Here is a 6533-nt window from a genome sequence, read left to right on the forward strand (position 1 = left end):
AGAGGAGTTGGGTTCCGTCTCGGGACGTGCTGGACCGTTCGCTCATCGATGATTTCCTCCGTTGCCGCCAGGATTCTCCTCGAGTGCGCCAGGAGGCGCCGGTGAGTGGGGGGTACTGTCATGTTTGTCATTCATTGTCATGTCTTGTCCCTGTGCTCCCCATGCTATTCGTTTCCCTCTGCTGGTCTTGTTTGGTTCTATCCCTCTCTCTCCCCTCCCTCTCTCACTCTCTCGCTCTCTCTTCTCTCTGTCGTTCCGTTCCTGCTCCCAGCTGTTCCTATTCCCCCTAATCATCATTTAATTCCCCACACCTGTTCCCGATCCTTTCCCCTGATTAGACTCCTATTTATTCCTTTGTGTTCCGTCCTGTTCCGTCGGTTCCTTGTTTTGTATTCCATGCTGTAATTGCGTTTCGCCCTGTCTGTCGTGTTTTTTGCCGTGATTGTGTATCACCCTGTCCTGTCGTGTTTTGTGCCTTCTTCAGACGCTGCGTGTGAGCAGGTGTCTCAGTTTGACTACGGCCTGCGCCTACCCGTAGCGACCTGCAGTCTGTGGCCGCTTCTCCAGTTGTTTTCCCCTCTACTGTCTAGAGGATTTCAGTTATTCGGATTTGAGCATTAATAAACTCTGTTTCTGTTAAGTCGCGTTTGGGTCCTCCTTCACCTGCATAACATGTTCCCGTGACAACGTGCTGAAGACGGTGGTGTTTCCTGTTCTCTACTCCTCCTCTTCCTGTTGGGCCTGTCCCTCAACGGCCTGGCAGTGTGGGTGTTCTTCAGCATCCCCAGCCGCTCCCACTTCATCATCTACCTCAAGAACATTGTGGTGGCCGACATCCTCATGACCCTCACCTTCCCCTTCAAGGTGCAGTTGTAATGATAATAATGATGATAATGATAATAATGATAATAATGATATTAATAATAATGATAAGAATGATATTAATTATAATGATAAGAATGTTAATAACGATAATGATAATATAGATAATAATTAAAATAATAATGATAATATTGATGCTAATAATAATGATAATAATTTTATTCATAATGATAATCATGATAATGTTGATAATAATGATAATAAATCAGAATGATAATAATGATAATATTGATAATAATTTTAATCATAATGATAATAATGATAATAATGATCAGATTTTTTATCATAATGATAATAATGATAATGATAATGATAATATGGATAGTAGTGATAATGAAGATAATATGAGTAAAGTGTATAACAAAAACAATGGAAGTATTGATTCTAAAGATAATAAATATAATATTGATACAACTATTTAAAAACTTTTTTTTTAAAGCCATTAAATCACTAACCTTAATAAAGACAATAAAGATGTGTTTTTCCTTCAGGTGCTGTCTGACTCCAACATGGCGTCCGTGGGTCTGCGTGTCTTTGTCTGCCGTGTCTCCTCTGTGCTCTTCTATCTCACCATGTACATCAGCATCCTCTTCTTCGGCCTCATCAGCATCGACCGCTGCAGGAAGACCCTCCAGCCCTTCAAGGTGACCAACATGGCCCATCTGACCCACAGAAAGCTGCTCTCTGTGGCTATCTGGGCCTCCCTGCTGACCCTTTCCCTGCCCAACATGATCCTGACCAGCCACAGCCCCACCTCGGCCTACTTCAAGTGCAGCGTTCTTAAAACGGAGGCTGGGCTGCTCTGGCATGAGGTGGTCAACTATGTGTGCCAGATAATCTTCTGGGGGAACTTGGTGACAGTGATAGTGTGTTACACACTCATCACCAAAGAACTGTACAGTCTCATACGCCCGCACCAGGGCATGCCGTTCTACTGGAGCCATACACGACGCTGGTACTGGCGTGGGCAATGTTGAGGGCAGCGCCAGCCCCGGAGGAAGAGTGTGAGTTCAAACGTCTTCCTGGTGCTGGCTGTGTTCTTTGTGTGCTTCGTGCCGTTCCACTTCTCCCGTGTACCGTACACCCTGAGCCAGACGAGGGTACACCTGTTTGACTGCAACCTCAAGCTGTTGTTCTTCCAGCTGAAAGAGAGTACACTCTGGCTGTCCTCCCTCAACTCCCTCCTGGACCCTCTCATCTACTTCTTCCTCTGTAAGTCCTTCAGAACCACCCTGTTCAAGACCCTCCGTCTCCCACCTGGGACCTGCAGCTGGCTCACTGGGAGAGGGTCCGATCCCAACACAGCAGAGGATCAGACACAAACACAGGAGACTCCCCTGGGAGACACATCTATTATGTAATCTATCTGGATTTAGGTAATAGGTAACTAAAACTCTATGTTCTATCTATGTATCGTGAAGATCTGATGAATGTTTCACAGAGGATCATACTGCCCTCTCCTGGAAGGTTGACTAAACTGAACTGTGTGTTCATTAAAATACCTGGGCAATGGGAACAATCAATGTAAACTTCCAATGAGAAACAATATTTTAGCCAGTGATGATTATGATAATATGCAGAGCAGCTGTTCCAGTACAGCAATAGCTCTATGTTTGTTACACCAGTCTGATACACCAGTCTGATATACCAGTCTGTTACACCAGTCTGATACACCAGTTTGATACACCAGTCTGTTACACCAGTCTGATACACCAGTCTGATATACCAGTCTGTTACACCAGTCTGATACACCAGTTTGATACACCAGTCTGTTACACCAGTCTGATACACCAGTCTGTTACACCAGTCTGATACACCAGTCTCTTACACCAGTCTGATACACCAGTCTGTTACACCAGTCTGTTACACCAGTCTGTTACACCAGTCTGATACACCAGTCTGTTACACCAGTCTGATACACCAGTCTGATACACCAGTCTGATACACCAGTCTGATACACCAGTCTGATATACCAGTCTGTAACAGTTAGTAGAATGTTATAACACCTCTAAACATCACCGTAACCTCATGCCAACAAACTCACCTCGGGTCTCGCTGTCTTTCTCGTAACAGCTTAGTTCCCTACACTGGCATTCTGCATTGACTTCATCACTGTTTTGGCCTAGGAACTGAAATAAGAGACATACGTACTTCCCCTGTAATTATGTATAACCATGGCACAGTGCTTATGCCTGTCATGTACAGGATAGAGTCAGCAAAAACGTTCTTTAAAGCATAAAAATGTGACAGGTGATTGTTTTTTTCTATTCTATTAAATTAGTCATGTATATAAAAACCATTCTTCAACACATCAATACGATATCTAAGGGATAAATCTCCTGATTTCAGACGATTAACTGAAAGCTAGCCGTTCTGTATATCAGACATTATACAACCTATTTAACAGATGGTCTATGGGGAGGTGAGAGGGTGCAGCCTGTTGCTGCAGGGGCGGATTGGCCATCTGGCAATTTTGGCAAATGCCAGATGGGGTGGACAATTTTTGTTGTTGGGTGTGCTGGTAGAAATTGACACAAGCACAAAAAATAATATATATACATGGCCAGCGGCCCATGGGCCCTGATAAGATATATATATATTTATTTTTGTACATTTCTGTTTTATACTAATCTACAGGTAACTATCCAAATGATGGAAACACTTGAGTACATGAGGGATACAAATTATATTAAAAGCCGGTGCTTCCACACAGGTGTAGTTCTTGAGTTAACTAAGCAATTTGTTTCCGATCATGCTGGGCAGGCGATTATTTTGGCAATTATTTTGGCTACCATGGGAATGACGCAATAAGATGACCAATGCCATCATGCATAGGGAACAAGTGGTCACTGAATGGTTTGATGAGAATGAAAACTATTTCAACCATATACCATGGCCGTCTCAGTCACCGGATCTCAACCCAATTGAACACTTCTGGAGCAGCGTTTCCAACCATCATCAACAAAACACCAAATGATGGAATCCCTTGTGAAAGAATGGTGTCGCATCCCTCCAATAGAGTTCCAGACACGTGTAGAATCTATGCCAAGGTGCATTGAAACTGTTCTGACTCGTGGTGGCCTAATGCCCTATTGAGGCCCTATACACCGTAACATATTTCTTTGTATTATCTTTTAGCAGATCTATTGTTTATATTCTCCTACATTCCTTTCGCATTTCCACAAACTTCAAAGATTTTCCTTTCAAATGGTACCAATTATATGCATATGCTTGCTTCAGGGCCTGAGTTACAGGCAGTTAGATTTGGGTATGTCATGTTAGGTGAAAATTGAAAAAAGGGGCAAATCCTTAAGAGGTTTTTATAAGAATTTAAGCTTTCTGCTAATATCAGATATGTCTATGTCCTGGGAAACATTCTTGTTACTTACAATCTCATGCTAATCGCAGTAGCCTACATTAGCTCAACCGTCCCACAGGAGACCAGGCATTCCTGAAGAAGTTAATAAAGAACCAGGCTCATCAAATAGGTACTAGTACTCTGGTGAGCCGCACGGGGATTTCTCGCACCCTCTCCATACTACCCTGTTGTGTGGTGACCGGTCCAAATCTTTCCAGGTGCTCATAGACTCTGGGGCCAAAAGAGCTTTATGGACACTACCCTGGTTTCGGAGCTGGGAATCCCCACACAACCCCTCTCCATTCCCAAGGACGTCAAAGCATTGGATGGGCACTCTATTGGCATCGTCACCCACACTATGTGTCCCATTAACCTGGGAGTGTCAGGTAATCACAGCAAGTCTATGCAGTTTCTGCCCATCGAATCCCCTCATGCACCGTGGTTTTGGGGTTTTCCTGGCTCCAGAGGCGCAATCCTCTGATCGACTGGGCTACGGGTTCTGCTCCAGCAGCGCGCCGACACCGGCCTCGGGGACAACTCGAGTGGCGAGGCGCAGGGCGTTCAGGACGACGACGGTGGAATGCCTGCAGCATTGAAGGTTCCAACACGCCCGACCGGAACCCAGCACCTTTCCTCGCCGGACCGCACTCTCCCACTCCATGAGATACTGAAGGCGCCTCGCCCGACGCCTCAAATCCAGTATGGAGCGAACGAGTACGCCAGGGCCCCATCGATGTCCAGAGGGGCGGAGGAACCCCTCGCACCTCAGACTCCTGGAGCGGGCCAGCCACCACCGGCTTGAGGAGAGACACATGGAACGAGGGGTTAATACGGTCACCGGGTGGAAGTAACCTATAACAAACCTCATTCACCTTCTCCTCAGGACTTTAAATGGGTCCGTCAGGGAACCGCGAACCCAGCTTCCGGTAGGGCAGGCAGAGGGGCAGTGGCTTCGGGGTCGAGAGCCTGACCTGGTCCCTCGGGGCCTCACTGCGGTGAGGATCTGCGTTCTCCTTTGGCGAGCATGACCAGCTTGAAGGTGAACATGGACAGCCTCCCATGTCGCCTGAACCAGTTGCTCTACGTGCATGAACCTCGGCTGACTCTGATGCCAAGGCGCCAGAACCGGCTGGTACCCCAGTACGCACTGAAAGGGAGAGAGGTTAGTAGGAAGAGTGACTAAAGCCCTGTCTACCTCAGCTGACCACTGCAAGCGCACTGGGACCCCTTCAGCAGTGAGGTAATGGGAGCGCGCTACCTGACCAAAACCCTGATAAACCCTCCGGTAGTGCTGGCAAACCCTAAGAACCGCTGCACTTCCTTTACCATGGTGGGAGTCAGCCAATTACGCATGGCTGAAATGCGGTCACTTCCATCTCCACCCTGAGGTGGGGTGAAACGCGATACCCTAGGAAGGAGATAGACTGATGGAAGAACAGGCATTTCTCAGACTTGACGTATAGGTCAATGCTCCAACAGGCAACCAAGCACACGCCTCCCAGGGACACATGCTTCGGCACGTGTAGCGGAGTATATCAGAATGTCATCCATATACACCACTACACCCTGCCCGTGCTTGGTCCTTGAAAATCTTGTCTACAAAAATGTGGAAGACTGATGGCGCATTCATCAACCCGCACTGCATGAGGTACTCGTTAGTGCCCCGAGGTGGTACTGAAAGCCATCTTCACTGCCTCCATGGATCGGCGATGGCTAGAAGGCTGGAGACGCCGACCGCTCGAACACGCCTCAACAAGGAGAGGGACCGACTTCGGCGGAATGGGTTCATTCTTCTGACTGGCCTGCGTAGTGTGGCTGTCCACTCAGGATCTGCCCCTCTGGGTCCTGCAAACAGTATCCCCATTTAATTGGTCCTTTCCCCATCTCCAAGATTCTTAGCCCCTCTGCTGTTCATCTTCTGTGTGCCCCATAAACATCCCCACCTTTCATGTGCCTAGTGACTAAACCTGTCTCACAGCCTTTTGTCTCATGTTTCCAGGCCCACCCCTCTTCCCCTCGTCTCATCGATGGCCAACTGGGCGCTACACGGTGAAGCGCTTCCTGAACGCTTGGCCACGGGGCAGGGGATCTCCAGTACCTGGTTGACTGGGAGGGTTATGGCTCGGAGGAGAGGTGCTGGGTCCCCGCTTAGAACATCCTGTACCTAGCCCCTCATCACTGCATTCCATCGTGCCGGCACCCTGGTCAACCAAGTATGCACCCAGGTAGGACGCTGGAGGGCTGTCAAACCCTGATCTGTTTCACCTGTCGCTAGTGCTCATCTCCACCCCCA

The 6533-nt window shown here is 47.6% G+C and overlaps 1 pseudogene; it reads left to right on the forward strand.

Annotated features, from left to right (window-relative positions):
• The first annotated feature begins 673 nt into the window (after positions 1-673).
• LOC124016888 lies at positions 674-2243 on the forward strand (annotated as a pseudogene).
• Positions 2244-6533: the final 4290 nt, after the last annotated feature.

This window comes from Oncorhynchus gorbuscha, unplaced genomic scaffold, assembly GCF_021184085.1.
Source record: "Oncorhynchus gorbuscha isolate QuinsamMale2020 ecotype Even-year unplaced genomic scaffold, OgorEven_v1.0 Un_scaffold_10401, whole genome shotgun sequence".
Classification (NCBI taxonomy): Eukaryota; Metazoa; Chordata; class Actinopteri; order Salmoniformes; family Salmonidae; genus Oncorhynchus; species Oncorhynchus gorbuscha.